The sequence below is a fragment of the Lissotriton helveticus genome, chromosome 4_1 (assembly GCF_964261635.1).
Source record: "Lissotriton helveticus chromosome 4_1, aLisHel1.1, whole genome shotgun sequence".
NCBI lineage: Eukaryota > Metazoa > Chordata > Amphibia > Caudata > Salamandridae > Lissotriton > Lissotriton helveticus.
This window is the reverse complement of record NC_136063.1, coordinates 1,082,688,314-1,082,710,889: the sequence shown is the minus strand read 5'-3', so window position 1 is coordinate 1,082,710,889 and position 22,576 is coordinate 1,082,688,314. Positions and strand designations below refer to the sequence as shown.

At 42.9% G+C, this 22,576-nt stretch overlaps 1 pseudogene; it reads right to left on the bottom strand.

Annotated features, from left to right (window-relative positions):
• Nucleotides 1–1,801: 1,801 nt before the first annotated feature.
• LOC144827429 (U7 snRNA-associated Sm-like protein LSm10) lies at nucleotides 1,802–2,150 on the bottom strand (annotated as a pseudogene).
• Nucleotides 2,151–22,576: the final 20,426 nt, after the last annotated feature.

Genomic DNA, 22,576 nt, shown 5'->3' with positions numbered 1-22,576 from the left:
TGCATTGAGGAAAAAAACGCTGTAATTACATAACTGCGGGGAATGTGTTGCTTGAAAAACTGATGTATTAAAAGTCAGTTTGCACTTGTCAACATTTCAGATAGACTCTTGCCAAGGTATTTTTTTTAGACATTTAACTTGGTAGTTGTCAGCGAGTCCGGAAATGAAGCAGCCGATCTTGTTGTGTGTGTTGGGTGAGGGTGATGGGGGGGTGTAAGTCCGAATCCGAGCATTGTATATTCAGTGTCTCTTTAAATAGTATTTTAACTCCATGGTAATGAGGCTACTGTGATGTTTTACAACTACTACACTCATTCTCTAGTCTCTATTATTTATAGAAAATATGCGGTCACTAGCCCAAAAATATTTATACAAAAGTGCTTTAAAATAACCCATCAGAAAGAGTGCTATGCGTGGTTAAGAATGTGCTTCTAATTCATTCAAGTAAAGTAAGGCCGACTGTCACCCCACAGCAATTGCATGAAAATAATGCATTTATCCACATGGGGGTAGGGGGAAGGGAGGAGGGGGACTCTCTGTCTGGTCTCCTCAGCTATCACGCCAACAACAACTTTACTGCCCCCACCCTCTTAAGTATTTAACTTGTGTTCTCTTGACAGGAGTAACTTCTGAACATACGTAGGGCCAGATGTAGGTCACCAAATACCGGCCGGTAACAGCCGATTTCGGCCGTTACCGACCGGTATTTGGTTTGTGACATGTAGGGGGCCTAAAATGTACAGATTCGGTAAATTTACCGATTTGGTAAAATACCGAATCGGTACATTTACCGAATCGGTAAATCTAGATGTAGGTGGCACTGAAAACAGTGCCACAGGCCCTTAAGAATTCGTTATTTACCATCAAATACTATTTGATGGTAAATACCGAATTCCTGTGTACATGCACATCTGTGCATGTACACCTGTGCCATGTGGCACACATACATGCCCTAAGGGCATGTATGGGTGTCACATGGCACACAAGCCTGAATCGGGTGCAACAGGGTGTCAAAGTGACACCCTGTCCCCCTTGTCAATTCGGTAATTTTACCGAATCGGTATTTACCGATTCGGTAATTGCCATTGGTTCCTATGGGCCTCAAGGCCCATAGGAATTAATTGCAATTACTGAATATTACAGATTCGTTAATTTATTCTGTAAAAATAGCTACATAGCATTTACCAATTTGTAAATACCGAATCGGTAAAATTCGGTATGTACGAATCGGTAAATACTAATTACCTACATCTGGCCCATAGAGTGCCTCCTTAAACAAATATATGCATATCAAAATCTAACAGAAAGAACAAGGGAAATAGATTTTGCTCTTTTGATTTTAAGAAAAGTTTACAAAATATGTCCGTTTTAATGATAGCGTAAAAAAATAATTAACTTGCCATGTAGTTTTAGATTCCAGCAACATCTATTCTACCCGTTTACTACTGCATAGCAGCAGTGCCGATAGCAGGAAGAATTAAGAAGGAAGGGTCAGTAAACAAAGTTCATTCTTTCCTCGCACAAATCAGACAATCATTGTCAGTGCCTGCAGAACCCTAGAGTTTGGTCTTCATTTCGCCTAAGCACCTACGCATGTGCATCAGTTAACTGGTTGCTCAGATGCACCTTTGGTTGTGGTCTGAGCTGTAAACCATTAAAAACGGAGCACAACTTATTGAAATGTGTAGAAATTGCTTTAGGAGGAGGTTCCCTCATTGTGGTGTACAAGAATAACTCCGATCTCTAAAAAAACAAAAACAAGGAAAGACACATTTCAATTCAATAGGAAGTCACAACACTTCTACTTCTTCTTTGTAAGGAATTCCTTCCGCCCCTTGTCGCCAAATCTGCGAACCCTGTGAATGGTCTCCAGCTGTTTCTCAATTGTTTTAACAATGTCTACCTCATCGGGAATGTGAACATATTGGACGTTCCGGCCTGTCTCAAACAGGCCATCCAGCTCGGAAACACGTTCCTTCCGGTCTGTGTAGGTCACCTCCACGAGGCGGATGTTCATGCAGGCGTCCACATTGATGACGCGTCCCTTTGCAGTGCTCCACAGTGGTGACAAGGCCGGGAATGCCTTGCAGCAGTATTATCAGGCTGTTCTCCTCAATAGTCCGTTCCTTGATGGAGTGAGTGACTTCCATTGTAGGTCAGCAAAGCTCACTCGCCCTGAGCTGGAGGTATCAGCCCTGGTGGGGTTTCAAGATCGATCACCTGTCAGTCTCTCTTCTTCCTCCGGGACATGAGCACACTGTATGGATGTCAAAATATGCCGATATGACTCTAACACTGCCAGAGCCCAACTTCTCAGAAATAACAAGTCTGTATCCAGTGCCACCATTATTTATAGGCAGAATATGTCACGGAAGCTCGAAATTTGATGATAATAGCAAACACACAGCAGGTTTAAAAAAAAACAAGCAAGAAACGTGGGTGCCGCCTCTTTCTCCAGTGCCCGTGCCCCGGCGCCCACTGCTTTATTAACATCTTGTTAAGTAAATGGTCTTTTTAAAGACCTGTGAAGTACTCGGGTGCGTCCGTCATAAGACAGACGGCAGACCACAATAGCTCCTCTCCCCCCCACGTGAGTCAAGCAGTGGGCCTGGTGTTGCTCTGGCCCTTGGGCCATTCACACCTCGGCTCCCGTGTGCAGCAGCAGGGAAGCAGTGTTTTCCCCTGACACCTCCAGGCCAGGCGACCACAGGCAGGCCAATATTTGTAATGCTTTGGCGCCATCAAGTGGCGCAACATCTATGAAAATCAGTGACACTCGGTTTCAACCGGGTCAGCTGATTTTCCTCCGGTAGTGTACTTTTGTGTACAGTCGGTTTAAACCGAATTCCAGACAGCCTAATCATGAGGAACGGTACAAAAGGGGGTGGTGATGGACGGAGCATCTGAATCAATCAAACACTCACACCCAGTCAAAAGATCTGGGTTTAGTCCATCACCGTTCTTTAGCCCACTCTGCCACCCCAGTTCAGACATGGCTATATGCAAATCAGTCTGACCCTGTGCCTCATGGGAACAGTCCAGCCCGAACTGCCAAGCCATGTCTTCCCTGGACCGGAAACAAGCTTCCGAGGACCGGTTTCTGGCATTCCAGCCGTCTTCAGCCCGGCTTGCTTGAATCCAGTGGCAAAGTGAGCAAGGGACTCACGTCTGAGCATACCCTGCCACACTTATGGCGGCCAAAAGCGGTACAAAAGGGGGTGGTGATGGACGGAGCATCTGAATCAATCAAACACTCACACCCAGTCAAAAGATGTGGGTTTAATCCATCACCGTTCTTTAGCCCACTCTGCCACCCCAGTTCAGACATGGCTATATGCAAATCAGTCTGACCCTGTGCCTCATGGGAACAGTCCAGCCTGAACTGCCAAGCCATGTCTTCCCTGGACCGGAAACAAGCTTCGAGGACCGGTTTCTGGCATTCCAGCCGTCTTCAGCCCGGCTTGCTTGAATCCAGTGGCAAAGTGAGCAAGGGACTCACGTCTGAGCATACCCTGCCACACTTATGGTGGCCAAAAGCGGTACAAAAGGGGGTGGTGATGGACGGATTTGTTCAAACGCTCCGTCCATCATCCCCTTTTGTATCGCTTTAATCATGAGGAACAACATGGTGCCACGGATGATGGAATATCTGCATCCCGAGCGTGCTTGGATTGTGGGTGAGTATGCCTACTGATATGGCGTGCTGTGTGTTACCTGCTGCACTCTGGCTGTGCAACATTGCAATGGGTGTTTGTCATTCACAGGTGACTCTGCATATCCCAGTAGGCCATGGCTTTTGAGCCCGCTAAGGAATCCCAGGACCCTGGCTGACATCCGGTACAATGAGGCCCATGGCAGGACCCGACGTGTAATGGAACGTACTTTTGACGTGCTGAAGTCAAGATTCCGCTGCCTTGACAGGACAGGAGGTGCACTGGCATACTCGCCTGGGAAGGTGTGCAAGATCATTGTGGCATGCTCTATGCTGCACAACCTGGCCATCCACAAGGGGATCCCCCTGCTCCTGGACGATGGTGAGGAACCAAGGCCACCACCTGATCAAGGACCTGAGTCCAGTGATGAGGACAGCGGAGAGGAGGAAGGAGTAGATCTGCACCAGCAGCTCTTCGACCGCTACTTTACTTGAAGGTGGGTGACGAGGTACAACGTGTACATTGTCTGGTGTGGTTGCTGTTGTTGTGCAGGGCTATGCGCGGATGTAACAGACAGGCACACGTTCAGTCACCTGTGTGTGGTAAATGTGACATTGACGTTCCATATGGGGACGTATGGTGGACCCTATTTGTTCACACGTGCAGCTTATTGTCTTGTATGCCAGTAGTGAATTGTGTATGTTTTGTGTAGTGTTCTGTCTGTGATGCCACAATGAATGAACAGGAAGAGATAAAGCGCACCGCTAGTTTGTGTGCGTAATCAAAGTTTAACAGTCTTGTTGAGTTTTTTTTAAGTGCGAGAGTGCCTACCAGGGCGGCGTCTCTTGTCAACGGCGTCCTAAAAGGTAAGTCTCTAGTAGTGCCCACAATGAAACATTGGAAGCATCCCCCGGCGCACTTCTCAATTAGTCTCCTGGTAAGCCCAGGATTCCTTCTATTTAATGATGCAATACAATCAATGGTTTCTATTCATCCAAAGATTTCATTTTATTCATAAATCCATGAAATGTCGTTTCATATGCTTTTTCAACTTGATATGTTATTCATTTAATTTCAATTGACATGCTCTCAGTCCAATGCATTTCGGGCAATCAGGCCCTTCATCGGGGACCGTTAGCTGAAACAAGGTTCAAACACGATGTAATCAATATGATGGTCATTATTAAATACAATGAAAAAAGTGGGATGAGTGCACAACTTTTTTTTGAACAGTTAGATTTAATTTTTGGGTGCTCCATAGGTGGCGGCCAATGTCCCTGGGCGCCTTAATAACTAGTAATGTGATGTGTCCCTAATGATCCATTAAGGACATCCCTTTGTGCACACCTTATTTTCCTCCATTATGATCAGAGGATTCCACACTCTCGTTATTCCTTGGTAAACAATTATCTTTTTATTTTAGTTTTTGCTGATTATTTCTCATTGAACATATCTTGTTCATATTTCAACATAACTTTCTCATAATATCCACATTAGTGACATCAATCCTTTTTGTTCCAATGCATTTCGGGCTGTAAAACAGTCGCCCTTCATCAGGGAATCAATACTATAAGAACACAAAAATAAAACATAATTATAATTCTGTTCCAGAGTCTCATGTGTATCATGTATGTGAGTGATTCACTTAGTGCAATCTGTGTGACACACCTATTGCCCTTTATCTGCCCGTGCTCCATACTACCCATTCAGTTACATGTGTATTCACTTACATGTCACTGTTCTCCGCTAAACCATCAGTATCTGTAAAACATCAAAAAACGCCCAAAAAAAACGTATAAACCATTCGCTCTGACCAGATGCTTCTCGCATTATTATGACACCAGTGAGAAGAACTCACGGTGTTTCAATGACTACACTGACCTGTTTCCAACTACCATGGCGTTTAGTGCCGTGTTTCTCCGCGTTCTCTTCTCCCCCATTACGGACGGTTGTCAAGGGTACCAACATGTACCTCTCCTATACGCTATCGTTCCGCTCACGTGACCATAGAGCGAAAAAAAATACTATCTCTAGCGCTATCCATAGATCTGGCGATGACCTACTAAACGATTCTATCTGCATCGTCCATCATTTAACTAAAACACGAATTGGTAACGACAAAGACGCATATAGCGTAATTCCAAAAAACATCCAAAAACAAATCTAAAGATTCATTTCTAAAACAGTACCAGCTATACAGTTTTTGCTGATTATTCCTCATTGAACATATCTTGTTCATATTTCAACATAACTTTCTCATAATATCCACAATATCCGGAAAGAAGCATAAAAACACGTCTGACCGAGCACAAATCAAACATACGGTTGAAGAATACAAATTCCACAGTAGCGACCCATTTTATGGAGGCAAAACATAACATCTCTCAACTACAATACATAGTCTCGGAGGTAGTAGAAAGAACAGAAGGAAGAGACAACACCAAACACATGTTGCAACGGGAGAACTACTGGATACATAGACTGTGCACTCAAAGCCCGAATGGGCTCAACGAAAGGAGTGAACTGTCATGCTTTCTATAAACCAAACAGAAACATGTGGTGTTGGTTTCCTTACACTGTATAGAAGTACTGCGATAGTATATGCTATAATTTTTTTTGGCTATTATGTATGTTTATGTTCATAGTCCAGAGTGAAATACATTACACCATGTTTATACACAACACTCCACACTGACTCCATAGCACACCACGTAGAGCGCGAGGGCGTTCATAACTTTGATCAACAGAGGTTCGAATCACCTGTTGAAGCTGGTACTGTTTTAGAAATGAATCTTTAGATTTGTTTTTGGATGTTTTTTGGAATTACGCTATATGCGTCTTTGTCGTTACCAATTCGTGTTTTAGTTAAATGATGGACGATGCAGATAGAATCGTTTAGTAGGTCATCGCCAGATCTATGGATAGCGCTATAGATAGTATTTTTTTTTCGCTCTATGGTCACGTGAGCGGAACGATAGCGTATAGGAGAGGTACATGTTGGTACCCTTGACAACCGTCCGTAATGGAGGAGAAGAGAACGCGGAGAAACACGGCACTAAACGCCATGGTAGTTGGAAACAGGTCAGTGTAGTCATTGAAACACCGTGAGTTCTTCTCACTGGTGTCATAATAATGCGAGAAGCCTCTGGTCAGAGCGAATGGTTTATAAGTTTTTTTTGGGCGTTTTTTGATGTTTTACAGATACTGATGGTTTAGCGGAGAACAGTGACATGTAAGTGAATACACATGTAACTGAATGGGTAGTATGGAGCACGGGCAGATAAAGGGCAATAGGTGTGTCACACAGATTGCACTAAGTGAATCACTCACATACATGATACACATGAGACTCTGGAACAGAATTATAATTATGTTTTATTTTTGTGTTCTTATAGTATTGATTCCCTGATGAAGGGCGACTGTTTTACAGCCTGAAATGCATTGGAACAAAAAGGATTGATGTCACTAATGTGGATATTATGAGAAAGTTATGTTGAAATATGAACAAGATATGTTCAATGAGAAATAATCAGCAAAAACTAAAATAAAAAGATAATTGTTTACCAAGGAATAACGAGAGTGTGGAATCCTCTGATCATAAGGGAGGAAAATAAGGTGTGTACAAAGGGATGTCCTTAATGGATCATTAGGGACACATCACATTACTAGTTATTAAGGCGCCCAGGGACGTTGGCCGCCACCTACGGAGCACCCAAAAATTAAATCTAACTGTTCAAAAAGAAGTTGTGCACTCATCCCACTTTTTTCATTGATATATTTAAGTTAGTCCCCCGGAAGGAGTAGCACGCCAAAGAATCATGAGTAACTATGAGGAGATTACAAAAAGCACAGAAGCTAGGGAAGAAACTTTCGCTTTTAAAGAGACAGAAGCAGACCGTATATATGCTTTGATAAGGGAAGAACTATCGCAGGAACCCTCTACCCGGGGTAAGGAACAAAATGTAAAACAACTAATCTACTTGACCAAAAGACAAATAAATCAAAAACTTCACGCTAGTACACTGATAAAATATCATCGCGCCCAGCGCATACCGAGAGGCCTAAGGATTTCCCTGAAACCGTCACTTTGCAAAAATTCTAAGCAATTCCAGGACAAGTCGTTTGCAATTCTCAACAAATGTTCACTGGACCTTATCTTATTGATAATAGAGGAATTATCAGGAATATTAGAAGAACTTACAAAGGAAATAGCCGAAGTATCAGAGGACCTATCAAAAATGCTAACTGAGGAGGAGTTATCACAAACCCTGAATGATATAAAAGAACAAATGGAAAAACATACTAAAGACATTAATGAAAGAAAAATCAGAAAATTCAAAAGGGACACCCTCGACTATAAGTTAGGGGAAGTATATACATGGGCAGACATCTATGCCCAGAAAAGAATCAATCGACCATACTCAGCCAACACAGATACATCCTCCACCGGAAGAGACACTTCACAGAGAACACAAAGACCAAAGCAAAGCTTAAAACAACGAGGACAAATGCAGCCAGACTCAAGAGTGCAATCAGGGGGATATATACAAGATGACATCCAAGCAGATCAACCAACAACAAGTATTCCAACTACAGTGAATCCTTTTTTAGAACAAGGCCAGGCCCAAAAAGGAGACCCAGGAGAGGACAAAAAAAAGAAAAAGACAAAGAGAAGGAACATCCCAACACGAAAAGCACCACGATCCCGAAGAAGGACAAAGACAAGACAAAAACACAAACATGAATGAATTGGTCATCAATATCAGTGATTACCAACCAAGCAAATATGAACTCAACTTATTGCAGAGAGGTACTTCATTTGTTCCCACTACCAACACAAATGCATTGGAATTAGAAGTAGATTTTTTTAAACTCATGCGGAAACTTAGGCTTCGTCATTTTTTTTATAACATTCTCCCACATTCGGACGAAGAAACCGATGATCAATTATGTGGATTACGGACCACTAGCACCTTCCAAGCACCTGTGAGCCACAAAACGTTGGATTTGTTTGAAAAGATGGTAAAACAGGATTTATCCCAACTAAAATGCGATAGACATTCAAAGAGAAATATGACACAGAAGGATTTGGACACTCTGAAGAAATTGGCCAGTAACACAGACCTAAAGATCACGAAAGCAGATAAGGGAGGCGCCTTAGTAATCATGAATAATACCATGTATGAAGACAAAGTCTTAGAACATATATCAGACACGAACACCTATTTACAACTCAGTGGTAACCCCACTATGGAATTTTCTAAAATACTAAGCGACATAGTCAATAAAGCATATGAAATGGGAACCATTAACACCAAAACAAAGACCTTTCTAACGAGAACAAATCCTAAAAGTCCGGTATTTTACATGATACCAAAAATCCACAAAAATTTGATGAATCCACCTCTACGGCCAATCGTTTCAACTAGAAACAGTTTACATGAGCCCATCGGTCAATTGATTGACAAACATCTTCAACCGACAGTAAGAAGTATGAGTACATACGTGAAGGATACAACTGACTTTTTACTAAAACTAGAGAAAATCAACATAGACCCAAATGAAACCATCATCATGTGCACAGCAGATGTCCGGTCTCTGTACACATCGATACCACATAATCTTGGAATGGAAGCAATTGAAAGAGCCTTATTGAACACTGATTTGAATCACGACCTACAATTATTCCTTATGGAATTGATGACATTTACTTTGTATCAAAGTTACTTCAAATATGATGACCATTGGTATCAGCAACTCACAGGAACAGCTATGGGAAATTCGGCGGCACCGGTGTACGCAAATATCTTTATGCAAAACTATGAGGAAACCAATATGTTCTCAAAACCAATATGGAAAGAAAATCTCAAATTTATGGTACGCTACATAGATGACATTTTTATAATGTGGAAATCTTCAAAATGCCTGTTGGAAAAAGCCCTATGTGAATTTAACAAAGTGGACAGTCGCATACAACTAACTTGGGACATATCAGAATCCACAGTAACTTTCCTGGATATGAGAATCACCATAACCAATGAAGGTTTTGAAACAAATGTGTTTCGCAAAGAAACAGACAGAAACAATTTGTTACATTTTACAAGCTTTCATCAAGCTAGTTTAAAATTACACTTACCATATTCACAGATGACAAGAGTGAAAAGAATCACATCAGACAGTACAAAGGTGAAAACTACATTGGAGGAAATGGGCATGAGATTTAAGGATAGAGGTTACCCTAAAGAGGTCATAGACAAAGCAATGGAAAAAGTGGATAACATAGACAGAAAGGATCTGTTGAAAGCGTCCAGTAAACAAGAGCAAGCTCGCATAGTAGCGGTATCTAAATACTCTACTCAAAGTCACAACTTTAAAAGGATAATCATCAAACACTGGAAAATGTTAAAGCTCGAACCTGATTTTCAACATTCTTTTGATCAAGTCCCTATTTTTGCTCACACCAGAGCTCAGAACTTGGGAGAAATTTTAAAACACCGCCAACCTCAAACTAAAGAATTCAAAGGAACAAAACCATGTCTAAACTGTGGAAGTTGCAACAGTATCATCAAAGGCAACACAATAAATCACCCAATGAAAGGAAACAAGATCAAAATTAGAGTTAATGCGACATGCAATACTAAGAATGTAATATACGCACTGAAATGCCCATGTGGTAAATTATACATTGGGAAGACGGAAAGAAGCATAAAAACACGTCTTACTGAGCACAAATCAAACATTCGGTTGAAGAATACAAAATCCACAGTAGCGACCCATTTTATGGAGGCAAAACATAACATCTCTCAACTACAATACATAGTCTTGGAGGTAGTAGAAAGAACAGAAGGAGGAGACAACACCAAACACATGTTGCAACGGGAGAACTACTGGATACATAGACTGTGCACTCAAAGCCCGAATGGGCTCAACGAAAGGAGTGAACTGTCATGCTTTCTATAAACCAAACAGAAACATGTGGTGTTGGTTTCCTTACACTGTATAGAAGTACTGCAATAGTATATGCTATAATTTTTTTTGGCTATTATGTATGTTTATGTTCATAGTCCAGAGTGAAATACATTACACCATGTTTATACAGAACACTCTACACTGACTCCATAGCACACCACGTAGAGCGCGAGGGCTTTCATAACTTTGATCAACAGAGGTTCGAATCACCTGTTGAAGCTGGTACTGTTTTAGAAATGAATCTTTAGATTTGTTTTTGGATGTTTTTTGGAATTACGCTATATGCGTCTGATAGAGCGCGCGAGGCCACCCGACCAATAGTTTTCGCCGTTTCCGGCTTCAGGGCCCATATACTTTTCAAATCACCATATACATCGATCAGGTGACTTCACGAGCTCTACCAAGTTGTGTGTGTGTGTTCCCTGCTAATAATTTTCAGTGCACCCGACTTACCATCCACCGATGCGGGTACCTAATGACCACAATGAATCAGGGAGCTAGCTGTAAAAGAAAGGCAGCAAAATACAAACCCAACCAATAACATTCAAATACTGTTTAAATGACCACGGACAACTGGAAGTTTTAAAATGTTTATCTAAATTCAATATTTTCTTGCATGAGGTACAGTAAAATAAGGCAATCAATAACCAAGATAACGTAAATCACATAGGCATAAAGAAATAATGACAGGGTAATCATTCAAATGTAATATGATATGCAGATGGGAAATATTATAAAATCTCAGAAATGTTTAAGCATGGACATTTTATGCATGAATAACTATGGGAGGGCCTATAAAGAGTAGCACGCTTCACTTAAGGTGAATGGGCCTTTGAACAATCTAGGCAATGAAGTTCTAGACCATATCATAAAATTACAGACTGCAATGCAAAATATAATTTCTAACAAGTGAGAAGACATAGGAACAAACTTATGGAAAAATATGTAATTGACTTTCAATAGTTGCGGAAAGGCATGGAAAATATAACATATGCAATGATGAACTTTATTAAAGCGAAAGTCAGAAATTTAGAAGGTGCAAGATTTAAAGAGTTTTCAGAGCAATATTTACCTAGAAAGGTGTGGAAACCAAACCCTGGCCACGGGTCAGTTAAGGACAGGAAACCCTCAAGGAAGGATACCCCTCAAAGGACAGCAGGTGCAGAATGGACACCCAGGACAGGACAGGATACCCTCGGAATAGGAATCAGGACAGGACCCTCAGGACAGGACAGCAAACCCTCAGGACAGGACCCTCTTCAGGACAGGACCCTCTTCAGGACAGGACCGGAACCCACAGTTCGGAAGCAACGCCTGCGCTCCACCCGCTCTGCAGCTATCGATCAAGACCCCGATTGGGTCAGCGAACTCCCAGCTAAGTGCTTTGCCAGCACTTTAAGGTTCAGTAGAACCTTAGTCTATGGTCAAATTCGGACAGAGTGCTTCGCAGCGCTCTGTATCTTCAGTCACCTATTGAGTGCGTTGGGTCAGTGACAGGTCAGCTAAACCAGACAAGTCGGACGGTTCACTAGGTGAACCCAGGGTAGATATACAGTTTGGGGACAGTGTACCACCCCCCAATGTTGCAAAGTGTCAGAATCCCTCAATTTCGATTGGTCCTAAGGTAGGATTTGGGTAACACACCAATCACAATACAAGATTTGAAGCCTTCATTAACATACTTGGGTACCGCCTAGAGAGATTGGGGTTCTCATGAGAACTGTGCAGAAATACGAGTGAAAATTAACATTGTAACACATGAGGAGCAACATTCGCCGTTCTCGTAGCGCAGAGGTGGCTTTCCCAGGCGCATCTTGACTGTGGCTGCCAGCTGGCTGAGTTCCACTGTCCAAAGTGGCCACCTTTCAATGCTCCCTGGTCATGCGCAGAAGAGACCGTCAATATGGCTCCCAATCAGTTTGGACCCCCATTCCCCGCGGTACATGAAAAGTAAGCGAAAACAAATTAATACATAATAATGTCATTATGAAAATACATCATAAGGTTTGTACTTTTAACTCATCATCAAGAAATAAAACTATTGCATTAAATGTTAGCTACATTGACACAATCACAAGAGCAGTGGCACGAGCAGTACCACATGATAAGCACAGCTATGAATTACGCATGCGCATAACTTTCCCTCCACTTCTGCAGACGCGTCAGGACACGTGAGTGTGGCTGACGCATGCGCAGTAACTAAAATACAAGCGGCGGCCATATTAAAGAACACAGATTAAATTCATTAGAAATACACATAGGCAAGCTTCGGGAACTTTGCCTAAACAAAAAAATAAATGTTAGTAAAACATACGTTTTGTTACCTTATTACACATAAACGAGGTTCTTGACTTCGGCAAGCCGCAAAATATGCGAAGCTTTGCTTCATCAATCCCCTCTTTGATGATATTTACTATCATCACAAATTATAATGGAACCAGATGCCAACTTTCTTTCACACTTTATAAAGTTCTATTTCTTCCAGCAACCGTTCTAACTTTTCTCTCTCAGTTTTAGCAGGGTGAGAAGTCTTCACCTTTTTGTATATCTGATCATTCACTTCCTCTAATTCAATCTCATCCACACTTCGTTTCACTCCTCTTGCATTTACCTCGTGCTTTTTGGTGCGCTTGCGGCATTTACAGCATAAGAAAATGGAAAGTATAATAAGACCTATAATACCAATTGGCATCAGAATTTTGAATAATAAGCTTTTACCTATGCTAGCAAGCCAATGACCTACATTTGAGAGACCATCTACCAGTCTCTTCCAGGCACTATCAACCTCGAGTGGTTTGAGTTCCTTTGCCAAATTAGTAATGTTTTTCACATATCTTTTGATCTGTACACTTTTATCCGGAATATAAGTGCAACAATGTTGCGCCTTCAACATCCGGCAGACTCCGCCCTCTTTCGCTAATAAGGTGTCAAGAGCAAGTCGATTCTGTAAAACCATTGATCTGATCGCAACCATTTCGGTATTGACCAGCAGAAATCCATGAGCTGTTTCAGTAGACAGCACATCTACTATAGTAGACAATTTGCAAATTCTGTGAGTGTTCAGAACCACTCCCACTCCAGGTATCAGTGCACTGAAAATACTACCCATAATTTCACCTATACTTTCTCTTTTACTACGCACTAAGCCATTAGTATCTTCATTGCTTCCAGCTTTTCCATTCACATGGTATATTTTCGGGAAGACAATGCCAAAGTAGCAGCTTCCATACCAGTGATCCGGCAATTTGAAATAAGCCTTGTCCCCACAAATATAATAAATTCCAGGAAACACAGGCTCTGACCCATTTTTGAAACCCCAACCTCCAATTACCTTGTAATTATGTTCACATTCACTGGAACCAATGAAAACATTATTATAATAGCTAGTCTTCTCGCGGTGAAGACATAGCTTGCCTTTCTTTTCAAAATCCAGCAACAGAGCAGGACCCGCTCCACCAGATGAGGTGCCTTCCATGTTCTCTGCCCACTTTGGCTTTTTCTGACTTTCGTCATTAGCCTTCTTTTGAATTTTAATTCTCCTTTTCTCTGCCATGTTCAGGAACATCTTTTCCTGCTCACGCAAAGAACAAGTCAAGTTATCTCTGTGTGCGTCTGCTATGTCAATGTTACCCATAGTCAGAAAGTAGTCTCCCATATATCTTATGGTGTCAGTTTTGGTATGTACAGGATTTAAGTTCCCACGTATAGGAAGTTCAGAAAAGATCACGTCATTGTTAGAATAATAATACTGTAACGGTCCCCTTTTGTAAAATAAACTAGCTAAAATGCTACAGGAGATTCCATATGTCAATGGCAGGTGATGGTATGTCACGCCTTCAGCCACAGAAGTAGGTAGCTTCATGCAGACATAGCAATCTTCAATTTCCATAGTCTCTACATAGTGTATTAATAAGTTTGCGAAAACATTTAAGTGTGTCTTGTTCTTAACTCCATGATAATGTAGTCCTCCCTCATCTGGTGCTTCTAAGTTCTGTTTTGTTTGTCTCAAAGCTCTTTCATGTCGTGCTACACTCTGTGTTGTTAGCTCCTCATTGTCAGTATTTACAACTTCAGTAGGGACAATGTTAGTATCTTTACTTACAGCAAAGGGAATGAAAATTGTTAATCCTATCCAGATAACTATCAGTACTACTACACTACATATACACACCTTGCAACACGTCTTAAAACGGCTGCAACTAGGTCTACCATTCACTGTTGAATCAGACATTTTGGCTCAGAAGGAGTCTCTCGAACCCCTCTTTTTGGCTTTACACAATTAGCTTACTTTGTGCAAATTCACGGTGGTTCGTCTTCTTCTTCAGCTGAGTACTCTGGGACGGGTTCTCCGTCGCTCACGTCAGTTATATCAAGATCTTCAAGTTCTTCCAAAACCAGTGTCCATTCAGGAGACTTGTACTTTTTGTTTTGTCTTTTTATTCGTTCACTCCTTCTTTTGGAAGAGTCTTCTTCTTGCTCTGCTATCCGAGCACTTCTTCTTGCTTCTGCACGTTTTTCTTCCACTGTCTTTATCCTTAGTCTCAATCTTTTTACAAACCTAGGCTCAAGGTTGTTTCTTTTCTTTAGTCTCTTAGTCGGTACTTGGACTTCACTTTCTTTTCTTATTCTCTTGTTCTCTTTATCTTGTGGTAATTCTTCTCCACTTTCTTCTCCTACTTTCCCTATCTGGCTAGTTCCAGGGCTAGCATCAAATTCTTCTGCCTGGTTGCTAATCTGGCCTTGTTCAGGAATATTTTGTTTTTGGCTTTCGATTGTCTCTGTTTCTGTTTCTGTTTCCTGAACCCGTTCTTTTAACCCTCTCTGATCCTGTTCAAGCACTTCGATCTCTTGATTTTCTTCTGCTCGAACTATCACTCTATTTCTAGTCTCTCCCTTATCTGCATCAGGTGTTAGCGGTGGTGTATCGAACACCTGCTCTGTCCCTGTCTGACCTTCTCCTTCCTCAGTTTTGATGTGAATCTCAAGCGGCTGAGGTTCTTCGCCTGTGCCTTGCTTTTCCTGACTAGTCCACTCTCTACCTTCACTAAGTCGTTCTCTTGTTCTGATAGGATCTTCGGTCAGATCAATCATCGGTATCCATTCTTCTGGCCATATGCTTGGCAGCTCGTCTTCAGCTACTCCTGGCTCAGTTTCCTGGACCTCTTCCGCAGGCTGGTTTCTTGGCAGTTCGTAGTCAACTACTCCTGGGCCAACGTCTGCTGTTCCTGCAACCTGACTGGTGCTGGGCTGCTCGTTGTCAGCTGCTTCTGGACCGGCTCCTGCAGGGTCCTCTGCTGGTTGCCCCTCTTCTGCAAATTCTTTGTCTGGTAATACCTTCTGAGTGTGTCCAGCGTGGATCCACTGGGGAACACCTGCGACCTTCACTGCAGTTGTTGTTACCAGGATTACTTGGCGTTTCTTTCCCCACCTTGGTGCCAGACAATTAGATCGAGTGTGCTTCTTTATTTTGACCCAGTCTCCTGGAACCAAGCTGTGGAGAGGAGTCGTTGGATTGAGGATGCCGTCGTCTCCAATCTGGCGAGAGATAGAACGCACTTGGTCACCCAATCTTCTGCAGTATTCAAGCACTAAATCATCAGTAATACTCAACAGTTTGCTTCCTGGCACCCATGCTTGTCTCATCACTCTTCCCATAATGATTTCATGGGGACTTAGGCCTGTCTTGCGGTCAGGAACACTTCTCAGTCCCATCAGGACCAGGGGCAGGGCCTTCACCCAGGTCATGCCAGTTGCATCAGTCAGCTTTGCTAGTCTGTTTTTGATAGTTCCATTTACTTGTTCCACTATTCCAGAAGCCTCTGGGTGGTATGCACAATGAAGTTTCTGCCTTATTCCAAAGGCCTTACAGAGTTCAGCCAGTATGTCATTCTGGAAATGTCCACCCTTATCTGATTCAACAATGAATGGCACCCCGAATCTAGGTATTAGTTCTTTTAGTAAACACTTCGCTACTGTCAGTGCGTCACTTTGGGAAGTAGGGTAAGCTTCTACCCATTTTGAAAATATGCAAACAATGACAAGGACATATCGCTTCCCTTCACAACGGGGCATGGTGATGAAATCAATCTGTATCCTTACGAAGGGACCCCCTGATCTCCCAATTTTGCTCAGTTCAACCATTGTCCTCTTGCCTGGGTTCATCTGCTGACATGACAGGCACCTCTGGCAGAGGGACTCTGCTACCTTCCTGAATTTCTTACTGTACCAAGTCTGTTGAAATACCAGAATCATGGCATCCCTACCAATGTGTGATCCTTCATGTATTAATCTTGCCATTGTGCCAAGCAAGTGTCGGGGTAACACAGGCATACCAGTTGGGCCCAAAATCACACCATCCACACGTCTCGGTCTACACCCATCCTCCTTCCATTTCTCTCTTTCTTGCCAAGGAGCCGATTCCTGCCACTCTCTCACTTCATCCCACGTAGGCACTTCTTCAAACACCTGAAGTTGGCAGCTGGTTCCTGGCCCCCCTCGTTTTGGATTTACAATATACCGATCTTTGGCACACCATTGGGCCACTCAATCAGCATAATCGTTTCCCAGTGATACTTTGTCCATGCTCCTTTGATGAGCAGCACATTTTACCACTGCCAGTTCTTTGGGCAACTGGATGGCCTCTAAAAGGTCATGAACAACCTTTGCATTCCGAATGGGAGTACCTGAGGAAGTCATGAATTCTCTCTGCAGCCACAATTGGCCAAAGTCATGCACAACTCCATAACAGTACTGACTGTCAGTATACACTGTTATGCGTAAGTCCTTCCCAATTTTGCAAGCTTTTATCATAGCTATCAATTCGGCTACTTGTGCAGACTTGATGTTATATAAGTAACCTGCTTCTTCAATTTTTGTGAAAGAGACTACTGCGTAAGCAGCACTCAAGCCTCCTAGTTCATGTCTTAGACAGGAACCATCCACAAATAGTTCTTTATCATGTTCAGGCAATGGCGTTTCTTTTATGTCTGGGCGTGGTTTAGTACTGAACTCTGTCAGGTCAATACAATCATGTTCATCATCATCCCCACCTTCTATTTCCAAGGGGTCGGGGAGTAAGGTGGCAGGGTTCAGAATACCGCACCTAACAATGCTTACATTTGCTGCACCCACAAGAATCCTCTCGTATTTAGTCAGCCGACTAGGGGTGAAATACTGTGTTTTAGTTCTGGTCAATAGAATTACCACTCCATGTGAAACATACACGGTCACAGGATGTCCCATGACAATGGACTCACTCTGTTCCAAACTTGCACAGGTAGCAGCTACTGCTTTCAGACAGCCTGGTAACCCAGCAGCTACTGGGTCCAAAGTGGCAGAGAAATAGGCCACAGGCCTTCTGGTCGTGCCATGTTCTTGAGTCAGGACTGACAATGCGCAATTATCGCGAGTGTCACAGAATAGGGCAAACTCTTTGGAATAATCTGGCATTCCCAACGCAGGGGCCGTACACAGACAGTTTTTCAGTCTTGTGAAAGCCATTAGACTTTCATCGTCCCACTCTACAACATCTGGCATTCCTCTCGTGGTCATTTTTATCAAGGGCCTGGCTAAGGCTGCAAATCCCAGAATCCACTGCCTGCAGTACCCTAATACACCCAGGAACATTCTGACATCTTTTTGAGTACGGGGCAACTGCATCTTTTGAATTATTCTCACTCTTTCTGATGTGACTTTTCTGACACCCTTTTCTATCTGGTGTCCTAGATATTTTACTGATTTCGCACAGAACTGTAGTTTGTCAGGGGCCACTTTATGCCCTTTCTCACACAGATGATTTAGGAGGGCAATGGTGTCAACTACACAGTCCCTGTGACTTTTAGACGCCAGTAGAAGGTCGTCTATGTACTGCACTAACACAGAGTTCCCAGGTAAGGTCAAAGTCTCTAGACATTTTTTCAAGATCTGATTAAAGATAGAGGGGCTCTCTGTATACCCTTGAGGGACCCGGTTCCAACAATACACGTGACCTTCGAAGGCAAATGAGAAAAGAAATTTGCTGTCGGGGTGCAGGGGTATCGAAAAGAATGCATGACATAAATCAATCACAGTGAACCATTCAGCATCCCAAGGAATCTGGTACAATATCACTGCAGGGTTTGGGACAATAGGGCAGCAAGGAACTACAATTTTGTTAACCTTTCTCAGGTCCTGCACTACCCTATACTTGCCACTAGGCTTTTTGATGCCCATAATCGGTGAGTTGCATGGGCTGCTCATCACTTCCTGTATGATGTCTCCTTCTAATAATTTTTGTATTTCTAGAGTGACACCTGCTTTCACTTCAGCATTCATTCGGTAGGGCCTAGTGTTAGGATATACTGCATTGTCCTTGATGGCTATCTGTATGGGGTCCACATCTTTCATCAAACCCACATCTTTTCCAGTGAAATCCCACACCTCTGGCTTTACGGCTTCCTGGAGTTCTTGGGGCAAGTCCTGCAGGGTCAATCTTTTAATTTCTGAGTCAGGTCTAAGTAACAATAATTTATAAATGCCATCTTCATCTGGGGTCTGTATTTCAACACCTTTTGGTGTGCAAAAGATGGTACAGCTCATTTTGCACAGCAAATCACGACCCAGTAGATTCACTGGACTGGTGTCACAGACGACAAATCTGTGCATCTGTTTAAAATTTCCAATTGAAATCTCCATTGGTTCGGTAACAGGAGTACTAATCAATTGATTAGATACACCCACTACTTGGATATTTTCTCCCGAGAGGGGTAGGTTTGGAACGTCCACTGTTCTTACAGTAGAACGGGTAGCGCCAGTGTCCAACAGAAAGGTGACATCATTTCCGTCAACCTTTCCTTCAATATATGGTCCAGACTGTTCTACCGGCAAGGAAGCGCCAAGTACGCACTCCTCGTCCTCCCCTCTCAGGCCCGTCAGTCCTGATCATTACAAAGGAAGGTATCATTCAGCAGATACTGCGAAGTTGCTGTATTTCTGTTCTCCCCGCTTTCCCAAACCTCTATCTCTTCATCTTCTGCCTGTCTTCCCCTGTATACCTGCTTGGGTGCTCGAGGCACCTGAACTGTTTTTACCTGGGGTTGAGTCTTTCTTGGTCTTTCTTTCTGCGTCTGTGGAGTTAAATCAGGAGTTTTTTCATTAATATCTACTAATTGGGGACACTCGTTTCGCCAGTGTCCAATTTCGCCGCACTGATGGCAGGGAAATTTTTTCATAGCCTCTTCCCTGCTAAATTTGGGCCGGGGCTTTCCTCCACCCCCTCCCCCAGGACCTTTGTTCTCAGCATTTTTAACCATGTTACTCAATTGTTTTTCCTGCTGTTCTGCGAGCTTCACCTGAGCCCACATCACCTTTTCCTTGAGGGCCTTTTTCTTTTCTGCCATCTCATCCTCGCAGTACTTAGCGTACCGCAGGACCTCATCCATTTTCTTAGTATGCCAACAGATTTTATTATCTTTTATCCACTGACAAATTTCAGGTCTTAAACCATTTACAAACCTGTAAATAAAGTGCGTCATATCCTTCAGGTCGATGTTATCAATACCACTGTATGTTTTAAATACCTGCAATAACCTCTCATAGAAGGAGTGCACTGTCTCGTCCCTTTCCTGTGTTGTTCTATCTATTTTTGTCCAATCAGTTTCCTTTGCGGGCACCTTTTCTTTCAAGTGCTGAATTACCTGCTCATATTTTCGCATGACATCCTTTGATGGCTCCCCTGTTTCTTTATTTCTTGGGTACTCCTCACTCGGCCAGTCTATGTTTATTTTACACTGGGTCCATAAATCTACTGGAACCACAATGTCGAAAAACCCATCCAGGTCTTTCCACAGACATTTCTGTACCTTCACGAACCTTTCCACCTGCCTGTACCAGTCAACTGGTTTCTCTCGTAATTTTGGAAAATCGTTCGTGAAGGACACAATATCCTGCCTAGACCAGGGGACATGCACATATTTCCCTCCTGGAACTTCGCGCATGGGGCATAACTGCTCAGGTTTTTCTACCTCTCTTAAAGCAAACTCAGGAGTCACTTGTCGGGAGCGAACCTCTTCTCTCTTTTTCGCCCACCTGCTTCTCCATCTTTCCACATCTCCCCATTTCTGCAGTACCCCCATTAATTCTTTAATCTGCAACTTCTTCCCTGCCACATTCAGGTGTTCTATATCTTTGTCTGAGAAGTCTGCTCTGTACGGCTTCTGTAAGGGCTTGGATTTTGAGATATCTACCCCCATACTAACTGCTGTTTCGGTCAGTTTTTCGTGGAGCACTCTGGTGTTCCTTGTAAAGCTTTTACATATGAACGACAATTCTTCTTCAGAGTAAGTATTCAATCGATCCAACCCCACATTTCCTGCCATTAATTCTTCTATTTCGACCCTCAGCTTGTAGAGGTCTAAAGGTTTTGTTTGCGGAGTCTGCTTCTCTAATTCACGACTCCAACTCTCAATTTCATCCGGAGTTACCAGAGAGACATTCCTAGTACCTGTTGCTGTCTCTAATTTAATTTCTTTTGTATTAAAAGGGTTATGCCTCTGCTGTATTCCCTTTCCAGTCTGTTTGTTTGGCAATTCCAAGAACGTAACTTCAGACTCGCACTCACTGGACTGATCATCTATGATGATCGGTTCCTGTCTCGGGGTTGCCATGACTGGGGTCATAACTGGAGTAATCGGATTTCCCTGACCATTTCCGTATAACGGGACCACCGGTCCAATAGTTACTGGAATAGTCAATGCCTCAGGACTGGTATTTAACTGGGAAATTTTCTGAATTATTTCTGTCCTTTGTCTAGCTAGAGCCTCTTGTTCCTTTTCCACTAGTACCCTTCTTAAAGTTGTGTCATGTAATATCTGTGGGGTCAACGGAGGAGTAAAACTCGGGGCAGTAGGATGCGTTTCACTTGGTCCTCCCCCATAATTTGGTTTCGTGAATAAAGTTCCAGTATTAAAGGACCTGCGCTCTTCCCCATATGGAGGTTGAACAAAAGGCAGTCCTGAATTCGATGGTTTCTCTTCGCTTTCATACAAGGGTCTGGGAAAAAAGATTTTCGTACGTGAATATTTTTCTTCCTGGCTCGCGGGCACTTTGGGATATATATCCCTTGTTTCCGTCAGTTCGGGTTTTTCAGGATAGGGCAATACTTGACCACCCCCTCCCAGTCCCAGGGACCTGTCTTCTTCCTTTAGGAAGTGGCGTCGGGGAACATCTCCTACACTGGAAGGTCGGGTTCCCTCATTGTAAGGTGGCGGACTTCTGGTACAGATGTCATCTATTAGTTCATCATCTGATTCCCCCAGGGCCCCCCAATGCTTACATTTTTCAGTACTTTTCTCACCCGCTCCAATGTTATGACATGCCGGCATCATGGGAAACAGACCCTCAACAATCATGCTCTGCCTCCACTGTTTCATCCTTTTATCCCTGGACTCCTGTTTCTGCCTGGGGTACCACTTGGTCAAACCCTTGTCCATTCGGGGTCTTTCTCTTTCAAAAGCCTCAATCTCCCATTCCTCTAATGCCTCATACTGCGTTAGTCTCGGTCTGGGATGCAATTCGTTCATCCGAGTCCTTAAATTAAATAGGATCCTACCATTGAAGGTACCATCTAACGGAAAAGCCAATACTCCGTCATCTTTCGTGTATTTCACCCAATTCTCCAGCCACACACAGGTATTGTACCCTCGGTCAAACATCATGAATGAGGCAGGAGTATTAGGTGGTGGGACAAGAACACCTTCCCTAGATTTAATCGGTTTGTCCGTTTTAAAATAATTTTTCACCTTACTTATAAGTGACATTTTTCTCTTTGTTCCGTACATAATATCGTATCTATTAGTCTTCCACTGATCCCTTTCAAACCCTAGGTGCCTTGGATCAGGTCGAGTTCCTGTAGTCTGCGAGTGCCACATACAACTTCTGCGGTAAACTTTGTTTACAAACTACCTCCAATCAGAACG